This window comes from Canis lupus, chromosome 13 (genome assembly GCF_011100685.1).
Source record: "Canis lupus familiaris isolate Mischka breed German Shepherd chromosome 13, alternate assembly UU_Cfam_GSD_1.0, whole genome shotgun sequence".
NCBI lineage: Eukaryota > Metazoa > Chordata > Mammalia > Carnivora > Canidae > Canis > Canis lupus.
Genome location: NC_049234.1, coordinates 3,413,351 through 3,432,116, shown reverse-complemented (window position 1 = coordinate 3,432,116; position 18,766 = coordinate 3,413,351). Strand labels below are relative to the sequence as shown.

The 18,766-nt window shown below is 40.1% G+C and overlaps 1 protein-coding gene across 5 annotated transcripts in view; it reads right to left on the bottom strand.

Moving 5' to 3' along the window:
* GRHL2 (grainyhead like transcription factor 2) overlaps nt 1-18,766 on the bottom strand; it is a 157,959-nt gene that overhangs the window by 61,092 nt on the left and 78,101 nt on the right. The window lies entirely within an intron of this gene.

Below are 18,766 nucleotides of genomic sequence, written 5' to 3'. Positions count from 1 at the left end.
TTTATTTTCAGAAACTGGGTTGTTGGTTGCTAGAGTTGCCAGATTTAGCAATTATTTGGGGTATATTTATCCTGAAAAAGTACCTGTTGCTTGTCACTAATTCAAATTTAATTAGGCACCTTATATTTTATCTGGCAACCCTAGCTATGAACCCTTTTTTGATCAAATCACATTGCTGATTGCATGCTTATTTCTCATCATCTGCAGAGAATTCCAAGGTAACTATCGGCCCCTATTCACTTATCCCCTCTCCCCAAAAATAGACACTTTGGTGGTCTCCAGCTTTCTGGTACAGACTACACATTATTATGTTCTCCACAGTCACTGCCTTACTTGGCATTAAGGTCTGGACATGATATTCCTAGTTTTAATCCTCCCTACCTCCGCAGTGTTTTAGCTTATACTTACCATCTGGATTTTCCCCCTACTTCTGGCCTACCTTGATTCTGTACTACATAAACATTGGCCGTGTCCTGCCTGGTTGGCATCATGGTACACAGCCCATCTGCTTTCCTAGGAGGTCTGGATCATTCACAATGTGGTCACATAATCACAAATGTTCTCTCTCTCAAAGCCCCATGATTATTTTTCTAAAATGAAACTCAGATGATTGCTTTTTATAATTTTTTATAAGACTAAAACTTACACTATGACCTATCATGTCCTTCACAATCAGGCCCGGACATTCCTCTATGCCCTGACACTCCAGCCCCACAACTGGGGCCTGAGGAAGATTCAGTTCTTCAGATAGTTAGAGGTCTTTCTGTTTATAAAATCTTTCTGCATTATTTTTCTTTCTGAGCTAGGACAGGAACTAGGTATTATGACTGAAATCCAGGATGTATCAAGTGTTCCTTGTCTACAAAATCTGACATTTTTCTGGCCAAGTGGTCCTTTCTTCAAGCTACATTCTTCGAAGCTGCTGTGTTACTCCAAGGCTGGTGGCTTCTTGAGGCTTTAACAAGCTCTCTATATTAATGCTGGGCCATTTTGAAGTCTGCTTTCCTAAAGTTCACATATCTGATCATTTTTATCCATTTCTTCCTCGTTTATTATAAATTCTAAGTTCATGTGATCCTTTATCAAGATTTTAACTACTTTCTTTTAGTAATACAACTCATTGTGTTGTGTGAATTGGGCTGAGAGAAACGATAGTCCTATTTGCTTCTTTTAGCCATGATATAAATAATAATAAAAGTCCATGATAGTAACAAATCCATATTAATCCGTAATAAAATAAAGTCAGTTTGATTTGGTTTTCTCCTTATTACCAGGACTTGGATTGATGGCTAATCCCAGAAAAACCTACTTAATGTGCTCTCCAGAATGGCCCCTGAGACCCACTCTCTAGAATGAGTTGTCCCAATATAGACTTCTGCCAGAACTCTATTTCCCCTTCACCTACCAAGATTCCACTTTTTTTTTTTTTTTTTTTTTTGCCAATCCAATGGGTACAAAGTGGTATCCTATTGACATAATATTTGCATTTCTTCACTCGTGAATTCAAACATCTCTTCACATCCAGGATAGCTAACCAAGGTGTCTATTTATAGAAACTACCTGTTCATGGCCTTTGTTCACTTTTTTATTGGTTCCTCCAGGGAAATTTTAAAGCAAAACTATGTATCTTTATATTTTAAATAAAACATATACCCTGTAATACAGAAGTATGTGTATTCTCCATAGTTAAAGAGACCAGAATCTACTCATCCACAACCACTAAAAGCACATGCGTGCAGACTTCACGTTTCCTACCTCAGTCTCTGAATCCCTTTCTCCAAAATATGTAAATATTTTTACACAATATTGGAACAATTATTTTTAATTTGCTTTCTCCCTCCTTAATAACTCCGCATCTTTTTTAATTCATGAGAGACACAGAGAGAGAGAGAGAGAGAGAGAGAGAAAGAGAGAGGCAGAGACATAAGCAGAGGGAGAAGCAGGCTCCAAGCAGGGAGCCTGATGTGGGACTCGATCCCAGGTTTCCAGGATCACATCCTGGGCTGAGGGCGGCACTAAGCTGCTGAGCCACCTGGGCAGCATGCTCCCTGCATCATCTTTCTAAGTAAATAAATACACTTGTGGAAAATACTTATAATTGCCAAATACTATTATTATTATATTGAATTTTTAAGAGTGCCATAACTTTATTTTGCTCTTATTGGTCACTTAAGTGATGTCCAATACTTTGCTACCTTAAACAGTACTTCATTTAATTATCATTATGGCTAAATATTCACACATACTTCATTATTTCATTAAGATATATTCTCAGAAGTGAAATTAATAGGTCAAAAGCAAATGTGTTTTTAGGGCTTTTAATTCATTTTGTCAAATTGCTCCTGGAAAGGTTGAAACAATACATATTCACGATAAGAGAGTATGAATTCCTGTTTCCTCAAACTGTTTCTCTCCAAAATGGTATGCAAAATGTGGTACCTATTTTAATTTGCAATTCCCTAACTGCAAAAGAGGTAGAACAGGCTTTCCTTTACTGTCTGGCTTTTTGTGTTTTTATATTCTTTGTTTTTGAAATTTACTCACTTATCATAATAGCTTCTTGTTATATCCTTTGCTCATTTTATTCATAGGGTATTCAAATTTTCTTATTGATTTTAAAGTAAATATCTAAAGCTAAGAGATAAAATAGAGAGCAAAGGAAAATAATTTTACATCCTACAAATTTAGAGTAAAAATTTATGGCTTTATTTGGGATGATTTTTTTTTTTAAGATTTTATTTATTTATTCATGAGAGACACAGAGAGAGAGAGAGGCAGAGACACAGGCAGAGGGAGAAGTAGGCTCCACACAGGGAGCCCGATGTGGGACTCGATCCCAGGTCTCCAGGATCAGGCCCTGGGCTGAAGGCAGTGCTAAACTGCTGAGCCACCCCGGCTGCCCCAATTTGGGATGATTTTAAATGCAAACCTGTGTTTTTTTTTTTTTTTTTTTGATCAGGCCAGCCAATCTCTTAAAATTCTGAAGGGAGAAGTAGATCATGGAATTTAAAGAAAGGGAGTTTCCCTAATTCTTTATATCAATTTGTTTTAAAAGACAGTCTTATAATTTTTTTTGAAGTTTTTAGTAAGGATTTTAACAGCTTTTTAATTAGTTTTTTTTTAAAGATTCATTTATTTATTTATTCATGATAGATATATAGAGAGAAAGAGAGAGGCAGAGACACAGGAGGAGGGAGAAGCAGGCTCCATGCTGGGAGCCCCACGCAGGACAGGATCCTGGGACTCCAGGATCGCACCCTGGGCCAAAGGCAGGCGCCAAACCACTGAGCCACCCAGGGATCCCCCTCTAATTAGTTTTTAATAAGCATTTTAAGACAGCTTTAGTTCAATTGTAAATTTAAATAAACAATGTCATATTTAGAAATAAAGACAAACCAAAGTGGTTTGGTCAAACACTTTGACCAAGGATTTTAAAAACAAATGCATTACAAATACAAATACAAATACAAATACAAATACAAATACAAATACAAATGCAATGCTTTCTGGGTTCCCTAATCTGGCACAGGGCCTCTGTCGTTTCTATCATATTCACTTCATCAACAAATGTATTGAACAAATATGTACTGTGTGTTCCCTATTGCCAGGCAGTGTCCCTACGCTGAGGAAACAGCAGAAAACAAGAGTAGGTCCCTGATCATGCGGCTTTTATACTCCAGTAGGAGATAGAAGACAAATAAGTAGACAAATAATAAATGAACAACACAATTATGTTTAATAAGCTTTTTTGTGCCAATAACAAAAAACAAAAAGGTTGGTAAGGCTACTTTTTACTGGGTGGTTATACTACCTTGTTTATTTCCTTTATTTATTTTTTTTAAATTTTATTTATTTATTCATGAGAGACACAGAGAAAGAGGCAGAGACACAGGCAGAGAGAGAAGCAGGCTCCCTGCAGGGAGCCGGATATGGGACTCAATCCCAGGACCAGGATCACGACCTGAGTCGAAGGCAGAAGCTCAACCACTGAGCCACCCAAGCATTCCTGTTTATTTCCTTTATACCATGTGCCAAAATTTTATTTATTTGTTTACTTACTTATCACCAGCCATTTCCCATTAGCTATTTGCTCTTAAATACTGCTGTTTATTCAGTGCTTAACATCATACAGAAAAAATGCACTTCATACATTTGTTAAAATAAATGAGTTAAGTCAATGAATGTATCCATGAGCATTCTAAACCAAAAATATAACTAAGAGATTGATGTCACCCCTTTTACTTTTCTTTTTTGTTGTTGTTGTTGTTTTTTGTTTTTGTTTTTAAGATTTTTTTAAGAGGAGAGTACAAGCATTGGGGTGGGGGCACAGGGAGCAGAAATACAGGGAGAGGGAGAAACAGGCTCCCTGCTGAGCAGAGAGCCTGACATGGGGCTAGATCCCATGACCTGGGGATCATGACCTGAGGGGAAGGTAGACACTTGACTGACTAAGCCACTCAGGTGCCCCACGCCTTCTTCCTTAACCTTATGCAATACAAGAAGTATCTGCTCATCTTTAGTCTCTAACACATTCCTACAGATGGTAAAATAGCTCTATCATTTGTGACTATGAAAATTTTCTAAGACCAAACAGCTTATGAATATTGATGTTGTTTTGTCCACGTACTTTTTTGTCTAATGAATAAAATGCCGATAGATACATCTCCCATTTCTGAAAACTGTGTTAATGTTGTTTGCTTAAAGGCTTATGACTCACGGTATAGAAACAGAAACTCAGCTGCCTATTGTTAAGCCTTCCTTCTTTACTCAAGAAAGTTTCTCAAACCCAAATTTTATAAATGTTGATAGCTGCTCAACTAGTAAAAGGCACGGTGTTGAGCTGGTGTAATAAGCTTAGTTTCCTAGGGCTGTCATAACAAAATACTACGTACTTGGTAGTTTAAAACAGCAGAATTGTATTCTCTCACAGTTCTGGAGGCCAGACATTCCAAATCAAGGTGTTGGCAGTGTTGGTTCGTTCTGGAGACCCTAAGAGTTAAGAGGCTCCATGCCTCACTCCTAGCTTCTGGCAGTTGCTGGCAATCCTTAGTGTCCCTTGACCTACAGACCTATCCCTCTAATCTCTGCCTCCGTCTTCACATCATGTTCTCTTCTGTGTCTCTGTGTCTGTTCCCCTCTTCTCTTCTCTTCTCTTCTCTTCTCTTCTCAGGATTTGTCATCGGATTTAGGGTTCACTCTAAGCCAGGATGATTTCATCTAGAGAACCTTAATTACCTCTGTAAAAACCTTTTTCCCAAATAAGGTCCTATTTCTAGATTCTGGGAGTTAGGACATGGACAAATCATTCTGAAAGTCACCATTCAACCTCCTGCACCTGGGATTCCCTCCTATGACCAGAAGTCAGGTGATTTGAGTGCACGGCTTATTCCTGTATGATAGCCATCATAGTTAAAAAGTAATCACCCCCCTCAAAAAAAATTATAAAGCACTTAATTGTGAACATATTACATTTTGAACGGACTTTTTTTTCCCTAAAAGATGACAAGGCAACATAAAAGCTACATGTATTTTACCCTGGTGTGTAAATATCTATAGAATACTAACATCTACTTAGTGAGAATGAGGATATAAGTGGGAAAATGGCTTAGATGTTTCCAAAAACCAGCATGATGGAACAAAATTATAATTAGCTGAAATAGGTTTCTAAAAAAATATATGCCAATTTAATCTGAGTTTTATTTCTTAATTTTTCTTAAGATTTTATTTATTTATTCGTGAGAGAAACAGAGAAAGAGGCAGAGACATAGAGGGAGAAGTAGGCTCCCTACAGCACCCCAGGATCACGACTTGAGTCAAAGGCAGAAGCTCAACCAGTGAGCCACCCAGGTGTCCCTAATCTGAGTTTTATTTTATTATTTTTTTAATCTGAGTTTTAAAGGTAGTTCTTATTAATCTTAATACTTTACACACAAAAGAACAACCATAAAGTATACAACTGACCTGAAGCGTCAAAAAGAACGGAACCATGAAAGAAGAAGTGAGAGTCTATCTAATGAAATAGGAATGAAGTTTATTTCATTGTTAATGTCATGTAGCTGGTGAGAGTCAAACTTTTCAGGGTCCTCTCTAGCAGTGTGTGTGTCTTGGAATGTCAGAGTGAAGTGGATGGGAATGCAAAGCCATATATATTCTCTAGGGCCTGTTAGGACAATCCCCAGAGATGGAGAATGAGTATTTCTGGATTCCAAAGCTTATAGGCTTGTGTGGATGTTCTATAACAGTGCTTCTCAAATCCTGGGGTGCATCAGAACCACTTAGAGGGCTTTGGTAAAATGTAGATGTCTGGGCTCACTACCAGAAATTATGATTCAGTAGGTCTGGGATGTGGCAAAGAATGTGCCATTCTAATGACCTCCCAGATGGGGCTAATGCTGCTGGTCTGGGGTCTACACTTTGAGTAGCACTGTTCTATGGCAGAGTGAAATGACTGAAACTATGGGTGTATCTGATTCAGCCCACATACATTCTTAGAGAAAGAGACATCTGTCACTAAAGTTCTCTATTGATTATCGATGAAATCCGTGTAATAGATTGTTCTTTTTCTTCAAAGATTTCCCCTCGGGTGGACACAAACTACACATATAGGAAAACCAGGCAGTTACCTATATGGTGAGCTCGGAGTACCACCTGCTCCAAAATGTCTGCTTGCTCTCTTGCCTGGGAGTCCCATCCTGAAACATCCATTCCTTTGGTAAGGATACTGTCATCTCGTGACATTAAAATGCAAATGTTCTTTGGATAATAATAAGTGCCATAAACCAAGAGCTTGCCGAGTGCCAAGCCTGTGTAGTCTTTTATCAACATTACCCCATCTAATCCTCACAACCTGTGAGGTAGGTGTTAGCATCCTCCACCCACAGAGAAGTTAAGTGGCTTGTAGAAAATCAGATGGCTGGCCAACTTGGGACTTGAATCTGGGTCTGTCTGATGCTAAAAATCATACTATTAATCATTGCCTATATTTATCTCACAAATTAAATACTAAATTGTCACCAGATATTAATATCTTGTAGAGAAAAAACATAGCACATCCTACATGGTAACTAGCTGGTAGAGAAACACTTGAGGAAGTTCCATGAGGCAGAGACTATACATTTTGGGCCCATCGTAAATTCCTTGACAAAGCAGGGCAGGATTGGGTACAAGGAAAGCATCTCTATATCCTGAGGGGTACCAGGAAGATTGAAAGACAAGTTCCAAAGTTAGTCCTTCTGAGAAAACAAGAGGTTTGAGGAAGAAAGGTGACAAACTACAATGTCTCACTGAAGGGCCGCTGTGCGTGGGTGAATAAGCAGTGCTTTTCATGTATGTTTTTGGCAAGTTACATTCTGCAGAGAAATTATGAGATTCAATTTTATTTTAATTGTTATGGAAAATATGATGGTGAATCCTTCTGCTGTCTTATTCTTTTATTTTGTGTATATAATCGGTGGTCTGTTAATAGGTTTTTTGACTCAGACTTTTGTAGGTTGAATTTTCTTCAAACTGTGTATGTAAGTGTGATTCTGGAATGCCGTCAAAGGAACTCTTAATTCCTTCACCTTAATTAAGCTTCACGTGCTTGGTAAATTACAACTATCCCTTTTAATTATTTTTTGTATATATTGTTGGAGATTAAAAGGAATGGTATAATTAATATAAAAATTGTTGCTCTTCCGAAATGTATAGATTCTGTCTGGACTAGTGAAATAATGAGCCTGGAATGCTGAAAATGGCTCAGGGCACGATTGCCAATTCAGTAAGTTACACCACAGCCTAAGAAGATGTTGTTTTGGGAAAGAAAGAAAGAAAAGAAAGAAAGAAAGAAAAGAAAGAAAGAAAGAAAGAAAGAAAGAAAGAAAGAAAGAAAGAAAGAAAGAAAGAAAGAAAGAAAGAAAGAAAGAAGAAAGAAAAGGAAAAAAGAAAGAAAAGAAAGAAACCAAAGATTTGAGGAAGTTTATATTTGGGGTTGGGACATACAAGGGATCAATTTATAGGGTGGGACATACAAGGGATCAATTTATAGGGTGGTACCCAAAGCATAGGAAGAAAGGACACTGGGGGTGGAGACACACAGACCAGAACTTAATTTCTATTCTCCTCTCAACAAGCCCTGTGACCTTGAGTGAGTTATGGAAGCTCTCTGAGCCTGTATTTTCTTATCTACAAAACAGAGACAATATATGGAGCCCCTGGGTGGTGCAGTCAGTCGAAACGTCTGACTCTGTTTCAGCTCAGGGTTGTGATCATGGTGTCGTGGGATCGAGCCCCATGTTGAGCTCCGAGCTTAGCAAGGAGTCTGCTGGGGTTTCTCTCTCCCTTTCCCTTTGCCCCTCCCTGTGCTTACACACACTCTCTCTAAAATAATAAACCTTTAAAAAAGAGAGAGACAATACCTAAAGAACAGACCTTGCTAGTCCTTTAGTGGGTGAGGGGAACAATCCTGGTCCCTACTTCCCCCAACCCACTTGTCCTCAAACATCTGCTTCCCTATGCCTGCAAAGACCAAATAGAATGAGCTCAAATTCAGGAAGCACTCGAGGGTCATTCTACAAGTATTTATTCTGACTTAAAATAGGTAGAATAAATAAACCCTAGTCCAAGTAGGTTTTGAGATTTTTTTGTTTTTCAAAATCAAAGAAGCAGCTTCTTGAAGCCTGGATGACTCCTAAGAACTCTAATGAGTCTATTATATTCTTTATCGTGCTTTCCCCTAGTCAGAGGTAACCTGGGTTTCCTTAAGTGTGTTGACACTTGAGCTGATTTTTAGAGGCTCTAAATGTATTTTCATCATTTGGTTCCAGCCCCTGAGCAAACAATAGGATTAGCTACCAGTTTTTGAGAGCCAAGTGTGTGCTAAATATACATATTTCACAAACATTACCTCACACAATTCTGATCAGTAGCTTTTTAAATTATCCTTACTGAGTAGAATAGGAAATAGGCAAATGTGTTAAGCACCTCCCCTCACTGACAACCACTTAGTTTTTAAGCTGCTAACCTGGGGTTGGAACCTAAGAAGTTCTGTCTACAGACAAAGCCGGAACCCTTTGATTTTTGTGACATACAACCTTTCAAATGAGCACCTTTTCACACATAATCTAGAACAATAATGGCTAAAGTTATGAAGATATAATTTTGTGACTCAGAATGTGATGGATATAGTGTGACTCTAGTATTAAAACTAGAATTAAATACTATATACTGTTTACTCTTCATAGTTGCTTATATTACCTTCATAGACATCATCTAAGAGGGAATCTTTCTTGAGCTAAAACAGTATTTTATTTGTGTCTGACTCACCCTTCTGTTTCTAGCAAAGGAATTTATAAACCAATGTACTAGCTTTCAACTGTAATGGCAATAAACTTACAGTAGGAAAGCATTTTCACTGTAGCCTATGACTATAGCCCATGTATGCTAGTATTTTTTACTCTTTTTTAAAGGAATGCTGGTCTTGATTTGTAAACTTGATTTCAAACTGAGAATAAGTCATATCCTATCTGTAAACACACAAACACATATGCTTTTATAGGATCTATATATGCATTATGAATTCTGACTGAATTTAAATAAGCTTGGATGGGCTTAAAATGAGGCACTTCTCATTAGTCTATGTTATTCAGTGAGATTTAACTTCAGTCTATTTTTAACTCAAATTATTTTGTCTCTTGAGAAATCATGCCTGGTACTTTCTGATAGTGTGCTGAATGAATGAAGGTATGGATAAGCGCTTGGGTAAATAATTTACTCTTGTATACTGCATGAACTACTCATGTTTAATTTTAGTTTCTCATTCTTCATCTTCTTACTTAATATACTAACACTCTTAGAGGTAGGGGTGGGGGCAAGAAGTTATAGGCACACAGGATTACAAGTTACTGCCCACAGTGGCCAATCCACCATAATCATCTCAGACCTACAGATGGGGCTCCTACCCTCCAGCACCACAGTCCCCAAAGTTTTTCCACCCCAGATGATATTTCCAGACACTGTAACTTCTCAGTTAAGCCAACTCTGACTTATAAAAGAAAACTGAACTCTTAGATGATGGTACTTTATCACTAGAAAGAGACCTGAGAACTGCCATTCTACGAGAAGATATTCCAGTCTCTTTCAAAGACCCATTCTAGTGCCTGCCAGCCTTCAATGTCAGAAATCAGTTTCAAATACAAAGAATTGTACTCTGAGTTTCGGACTGAAAACATTCAAATAAAAGAAATGACTTCTTGGTAACGGTGCAGGACACAGACATATTACAAAAACTGTAAATCCTCACATGGATTATCTTCCAATAAATCTGAACCACAAACCCAACCCGTTCAGCTGCTCAACTTCCCCTAAGATTAACCTCCATTTTAAAAAAGTTTTAATTCCAATGTAGTTAACACACAGTGTTGTATGACTTCCAAGTGTAAAATATAGTGATTCAATAATTCCATATATTACTCAGTGCGCACCAAGATAACGATACTTTTAATCTCCCTCACCTATTTCATCCATCCCCCCCCGCCCCCACTTCCCCTCTGGGAACCATCTGTTTGTTCACTATAGGTAAGAGTCTGTTTTTTGATTTCTCACTTTTTTCCTCTGTTTTGTTTCTTAAATTCCACATATGAGTGAAATCATATATTTATCTTTCTTTCACTGCCTTATTTTGCTTAAAATTACACTCTCTAGATCCATCCATGTTGCTGCAAATAGGAAGATTTCATTATTTTTATGGCTAAATAATACTCCATTGTGCACGTACACACACACACACACACACACACACACACACCTTCTTTAGCCATTCATCTATCTTTGGGTAAATACTCCGTGGTGCGATTGCTGGCTCAGAGAATAGTTCAATTTTAATTTTCTGAGGCACTTCCATACTGTTCTCCACAAGGGCTGCACCAGTTTGCATTCCTACCCACAGTGCACGAGGGTTCCTTTTTCTTTACATCCTCATCAACACTTGCCATTTCTTGTAGATTAATCTCCCTTTGCAACTTCCCAAGCTGCCCCTGGCTGCCCAATCATACACACCAAACTGGTTACCAGATATAGGAAGATGAGTGTGTGACATGTGTGATGGGCACAGGGTGGGGGAACCACATGAGCTATTCTAGTTCATTATACAAGTGATTTCTGCTTTAACTGCTACTTGAATTACTCACGCTTCTATTCCTGTTTACTTATTTCCCACCAATTATTAGAGGATTTAGATATCATTTTGAAATTAAAATTCCAATTCTCTTAAATATATTTTTTTAAGAAGCCAAATTTGCCCTTCAAAGGAGGGAAGCTGATGCTTCTGTTACTGTTTTCTTTTTCTTTTTTTAAAGAATTTTATTTATTTATTCATGAGTGGCACAGAGAGAGAGAGAGAGAGAGAGAGAGAGAGGCAGAGACACAGGCAGAGGGAGAAGCAGGCTCCATGCAGGGAGCCCGATGTGGGACTCGATCCCAGGACCCCGGAGTCCCACCCTGAGCCAAAGGCAGACACTCAACCACTGAGCCATCCAGGTGCCTTCTTCTGTTACTGTTTTCCCTTGTGATGTGGACCACAGCATCTGGGAACTGTGGGTTAGGGTTCAACATGATCAGCAGCCACCTAAGTAAAGCCGCCTAATTGCTCTAAGCTGGTTTCCCTATCTGTGAAATGGAGGTAATACCAAGACATACCTCAGAGGATCACCAAACAATGACGAGTCGCTCATTTATTTAGCGCTCCTTCATTTCAATGCTAGTCTTTTCAAAAGCAGAAAAACTAGTGGTGGCTCTGCATTCCTGGAACCTGTTCAAAGACTTTTCTTCACATTAGCTTCACCTTATTTTGGTTTATCCAACCTCAAAGAGCTTAATTTAATTTTGGTAAAAACTTTCTCTTGGCAAGTTTTAGGTTGTGTAAACAGAGAAGGAAAACTTTAGATTTGCACAATTTCTCACTTGGGGATATTGCAAAGACATAAATTTGTTTCTGTTGAAAAGTGTAGCAAGAGAGAGGCTTCTAATAAGTGCTCATGGATAGCTAACAATACCAGCTCTGTATTTTGTTCAGTACATAGATGAGCCTCATGAAACTGTCAGGATGTATCTCCAAGTTTTGTTTTGTTTTTTTGTAATTTTTAAGCCAATCAAATAATGCTAAAAACATGAGACTATCAGGTTACCTGCAATCTCATTAAAAGCACCTCTGAAGAGGGACCCCTAGGTGGCTCAGTGGTTGAGCATCTGCCTTTGGCTCAGGTCATAATCCCGGGGTCATGGGATCAAGTCCCACATCAGGTTCCTTCTCAGGAAACCTGCTTCTCCCTCTGCCTTTGTCTCTGCCTCTCTCTGTGTCTCTCATGAACAAATAAATAAAATCTTTAAAAAAAAATGTTTCCAGTTTGTTGGAACTAAAATTTTCAAGAAAAGCTTTACCTTAACATAAAACTGGTATTTTAAAAATAGGCTCTAACGAAATAGATTTGTATGAGGGCACAGATGAAAATCCAATAATCCCATGCTAATAACCAAAGATGAACTATAATTACCTGCTAATTACCATGGAAAACTACAAGATTAATATCAACAACAAAACTGACACATCCTGCTACAGGGCCAGATTACTGCAAATCGAAGCTGAAGACAGAGAAGGAACGAAGAGCAAATAGTTGGTTTCACAATTAACTGCAAATTTCTTTTTTTTTTCTTTCTTTTTAATAATAAATTTATTTTTTATTGGTGTTCAATTTGCCAACATACAGAACAACACCCAGTGCTTATCCCGTCAAGTGTCCCCCTCAGTGCCCGTCACCCATTCACCCCTACCCCCCACCCTCCTCCCCTTCTACCACCCCTAGTTCATTTCCCAGAGTTAGGAGTCTTCATGTTCTGTCTCCCTTTCTAATATTTCCTACCCATTTCTATCAATAATGGTTCATTGGATGTGACTATAAAGTAATGAGGCTTATTTGGATGTGCCTGTGGAATTAGTGTCATTACATTACAATCCATACCACCCACTGTGAAAATGCAAAAAACCACTGAGTTCTTTATTTTGGAACCTCTGCATCTGTAAAGTGGCAAAGTAAATCTTATTTCTGTTTGGAAAAGAGAAATTGTATGTGAACGTGCTTCAATTTATCTATTGTAGCTTCTGGCTCACATTCCATTCAGTTAATCTTAGTTGTTGAACCTCTTCTAACTTTCCTTCCCTCCTTGAAGGAGAACAAAGAGACAAAGGGTCAACCATTTGTACTTTCTGGCCACAGTCGCTCCTCTTGACACCCCTACCTTGGAGCAAGGCACCCATTTACTTAGCAAGGCCACACTTTTTATCTGTGATCCTTTTCTTCTCCTTTATCCTCACAGCCAGTCATCACGGAGGCTCTATCAGTTCTAGAATTTGTCTCTTGTTCCTGGGATAACTTTGCATCGCCCCTTTATAATGCACTCCTCTGGCTGCACTCCATCATTCACCTGGCTACGAATGGTCTTCTCACTACTGGTCTCTCCCTCCCTTCTGCCATCCTCCATGCTGGCCTGGAATCACCTCCCTGAAGTACAGATATCACCCCACAACAGTGCTGCTAAACCCTCAATGGTTATTCAAAGCCTCTGAATTCATGTACTTCAACTCATTACAAAGAAATGTCATTTCATTACAATATCCTATTTGCTTGCTATTTTTGCAAACTCCCCTCCATCTGTCCTTATCAACAATCTGGGAAGACTGATGTACAAATGGCATACACCCACTTGGATGAATGACAACACACAGGTAAGATTTTTATCCCTCTCTTACCTATTCTTGGATCTCTAGAATCCACCTGATTCAACAACAGAAAAACAGGATTAACTAAAAACAAGGTATGCATGCTACCGCTCATTATAAAAAAAAAGTACAGACACACACATATTTGAATATCTCCCCAACAAAACTTCACAGCAAGACTTTATGAAGCCAAGATTGTGTTAAAGCAGCCAAGGGAGAAACATCCTGAGCTTACTCCCCCTTCAACATGCGCAATGTAGCTGTGCTGATGCTCCTCTGTGAAGACCCTAAGATAGCATTTCCCAAATGCAAGACTTTCCACAACTATCAAACCCTTCTCCCTCATCTCCTCAACCTTGTTGTCACCTTATCAAAGAGACCTTCCCTGCCACCTTACCTAAATGGCACACCCTCATCACTCTCCAGCCCCTTTACCTTTGTTATATTGCAGAGCATTTATCTCCACCCTACATTTTACTTGTGTACAGATGTTTCTGTTTCTTATTGTGCCCACCCTCCAACTGGAAGGTAAAGCCCATGAGGCCAGACCCTTGTCTGGGTTAGCGCAGGACTGAGACATAGTGAGCTGTCAGTAAATCTTTTCCTGAATGAAGGAGTGAGTTAGTGAGTGGATGAACAAACGTGTGGATAAAACTCTAATTCCACTCTGGACGGAGTGAACTGGGTCCTCATAATGCTTCCCATGTGTTCCTTGTTTTCTGTGTACCAGGCTCTTTCTAGACGAAATATGTAAGCATTTTATCCTTCGTCCACAAAACAGCTAATTTTCTTGTTTAAAAAGTGAGCCGGTTAAGAATCAGAACTTCCCTTACCTTACTGCCTGTATTAGTTCAATCAAGGGACACTCTTACTAAGACGTACAACAGTTGCCACTGCCCCCATCTGTGCTAACAATTCCATCAGACTTTATAAGATAGTCGGCCAATCTCGTTTTGGTTCTTCTGCCTGGATTGCTATATAAGCCTGTGCTGGTTTCTTGGCTTGCAGCACCCTCCCCCACCTCACTGACCTCATGTGCTCTCACTGTCATTTCGGAGGGGTCTCAGAAACACTTCAGGGAAGCACTCCTCTAAGACACCATATGACACGTGACATCTTAGCCACTGATCTGCTTGCCTCCAGACTTGAGCAGGCTGAGGACAGGGGCTCTGTCTTAATTACCTCTGAATTGCTAGTTCCTAATGAAGGGTCTGGCCTGTTTTCTGAATGAAAATGGAGTACCTATACCTTTCTGCAAGCTGGTGGGAACACGGGACCAGCACAAACTCCGCGTCCTTACAGAGGGACATCCACAGAGACGAGCAAACAACAGAAACAATCTAAGTGGTTCTTTTTTTTTTTTTTTTTTTAATTTTTATTTATTCATGATAGGCACACAGTGAGAGAGAGAGAGGCAGAGACACAGGCAGAGGGGAGGGAGAAGCAGGCTCCATGCACCGGGAGCCTGATGTGGGATTTGATCCCGGATCTCTAGGATCTCGCCCTGGGCCAAAGGCAGGCGCCAAACCGCTGCGCCACCCAGGGATCCCTCTAAGTGGTTCTATACAGGAGATATGAGGTCTAATCGGCACAGGAATGCTCCTTGGGCTGCAGAATGTAAACTCATTTATGACCTAGAATAATTGCTGTTATTCAACAAGCTCACAAGAAAGAACTTGTGAGGCTTGGAGAACTCTGTTTGTGTGCTTTGAAAAGCAGCAGGACCCACACCAGGGCCAAGGTCTATTTGTTTTACTTTTATCAGGTAAGAACTAATTGCTAATGTTTCCTTCCCCGCTCCCCCAAACAAAATAGTTTATGGCCTGATGTACAAGAACCACATATCTGAACTGGCTTACAGAAATGTCAGAACTAGCAGCAGCCAAGAGTTCCACCCTCTCCCAGACTGCAAAACGTTCTCGACATCTGGAGAGGAAGGCATAGAGGAGGGGACATCAGCGCCAGGCCAGGTCACAGATGTCTGCAGTCACTCTGCGAGGCATCGGGGCCTGGTAGGGCCAAGAACTACCTACATGTTGCCATATAAAGATGAACTACAGTGGAGTGAGGACCGGAGTATAATAAAAAACAAGGAGTGCAAACTCAGACACTCTTGGGCTTCCATTCCACCTACACCAGTCACCAGGTACATGACCTTGGGTAAAATTCTTAACCATTCACCGGCTCACTTTTTAAACAAGAAAATGAGCTGTTTTGAGGACGAAGGATAAAATGCTTACATATTTCGTCTAGAAAGAGCCTGGTACACAGAAAACAAGGAACACATGGGAAGCATTATGAGGACCCAGTTCACTCCGTCCAGAGTGGAATTAGAGTTTTATCCACACGTTTGTTCATCCACTCACTAACTCACTCCTTCATTCAGGAAAAGATTTACTGACAGCTCACTATGTCTCAGTCCTGCGCTAACCCAGACAAGGGTCTGGCCTCATGGGCTTTACCTTCCAGTTGGAGGGTGGGCATAATAAGAAACAGAAACATCTGTACACAAGTAAAATGTAGGGTGGAGATAAATGCTCTGCAATATAACAAAGGTAAAGGGGCTGGAGAGTGATGAGGGTGTGCCATTTAGGTAAGGTGGCAGGGAAGGTCTCTTTGATAAGGTGACAACAAGCAAGGACCTGCAAAAAGTGAGAGAACAAACCATGTAATGTGCGAGTATCTGCCCAAGGAGAGCTGTGCCTGGTGTGATGTAGGAGCAGCCTCATTGGGAGCTCCAATCAGGATACAAGGAACCCAAGAGTCAAGGCCCCATGTGCTTTGAGGAGCCACTTCCTTTCCTGCACCCAAGGCCCTCCGGCCCCCACTGTTCCTTGCACAGACCTACAGGAAGGACTCCATCAGAGACACTGAGCGTCCTCTCCCCATCTGGCAACCAGCACTGAGGAGCTAATCAGAGGATCAGAAGTCTGTAGGAGATGAGGAACAGCCTTGAAGAGCAAACACCATTCTAATCCAAGTGAGATAAATGTATGTCAGGAAAGATGTAGACTGTTCGCCAGCCATCAAGGCAACAGACAACAGCCGGGACAATAGACAACAGAGCAATCCTTGAGCATAAGTGCTAAAGGGATGGGGAATAAGGAAAAATACAAAGAGAGATGAAAGTTTCCTTGGGCTTTGCTTGGAGTGGAGGTAGAGAGACAGAGAGCTGGAGGAGGGCTGGTTAGCCCAGGAACCCTGAAAAATGAGAAGAAAGAATAAGCACACCTCTACACACAAAACTGTGTTGTGCATAACCCGAGGAGCTTGAGGTTCCCTCAAGTCCACCCACAGACTCCCAAGACCACGGGCTAGGAATCTCTGCTTCAGCGAAAGGGGCCCTATCTTGGTTTCTAACTCCAGTTTCAAGATCACTACCTAGACGGCCCAGTTGAACTGGGTGACCACAGTGACTGGTGGAGATTTGGAACCTGCAACCTGGGAGCCCCAATTGCAACCTCCAGTTTCACAGAGGTTAAAATGTTGGAGTCTTCCTTTTTTTCTTGAGGCTACTAGAAGGTTCTTGATCCACAATGATAACTACATGGTACATGCACCAGTCAGCCTCCCTTCTCCCTCAGCAGGCATTGCTAAACCCCTAGTGGAAGCAAGGTAAGGCCCTTCATAAATGTTCTCAGCACTGCCCTCCAGAGCTACCTGCTGACACTGCGCCACACACAGATGTGCACACCATCCCAGCATCAGCTCCTCCTTTATGCTGGAGATGGTGTTAACCATCCAGAGGAACACATGGTTTGACTTTTTTTTTTAAGTCTAGTAAAGTAATGAATTATATAAGATTTTTGCATATTTCCTCACCGTCCGTGAGTAGCTGACAGGTTGAAGCTGTGGGCAGAAAATCCATTTTCCATTTGAAGCTAAGGGACTGATTTAATACCCTTCAGGTTCAGGTTCAGAGCAGGTAGCGGAAGGAGTCACAGAGCTCAATCTCAAAGATAAATCATGTGTGTGCATGTGTGTGCACATGTGTGTGTAAAGAGTTACAGAGAAAAGTCCGAAGGCAGGTAAGAGGAGATAAGAAAGTTAAGATTTGAGGTCCTGTGAGGGCTGAGAAATCATTCTGGTCTAAGAAAAGTAAACCTTGTAATAATATCAAAGTTGAACCAACAGGTAAGCCAGTAAAATGCTTTTATTATTTGCCTTATTTGGATCTAGTCCATATTTCTATTTAATTGCTCCTCTCATTTTCTTAGGTAATAATTATAAGGCTAACTTTTCAAATAAAATAAAATTGTTCCTCTGCTCTATGTAGATTGGCTACAAAGCAGGTTAAGGCAAGTATTCCCAACCCCTTGTCCTAGTCAATCAATCTTGTGGTTTCTGTGTATGAACTGGGTGAAGAAGATTGTCTAATCCTACCTATTGCACTAATTATCTAAGGGTAAGCCACTTGGTCAGTGGGTCTCTCTCGGCTTCAGTTTCCTGGTTTATTAGATAATTATGTTTGACTAGTTAATAGAAGGTGTGTGTGTGTGTGTGCACATACATGTGCACATGGCATGCACTGGGGTAAGTAGGGGTGTAACCATTTTGTAGGATAAACCAACAATTAGTTTCAGTATGTTCTATTGTGAGTCTCTAACCTTAACCTAATCACTATCCTCTGTGCCACTGGTCAAAGGACTTTGGCAAAGGTGAGATGGAAGGTCTAAAAAAATCCATCACTGCAGTGTGTAAGAAACTAAAGCAATGACTCAATAATACCTTCTGATACCCCACACAATGGAAACCTTTGCTTTGCCTACGCTCACTGGGATTGCAGCCTCTTGGTCTGCAAAAGGAGGTAAGAAAGCCCATAGATAAGAATTTACTTACTTCTTACAAAAATAGCATAAAAAATACTAAAATTACTTAGAAACAAATATTTTACTGTCTTCATTTTTAATAATCTCTAGAAACTTTAAGATTCAATCCCTGACTTCCTCAGTTTTATTCTGTATCCCAGAGGTTGATTCCTACAAACTGCATTTGCTACAATCACGTACCCAATGG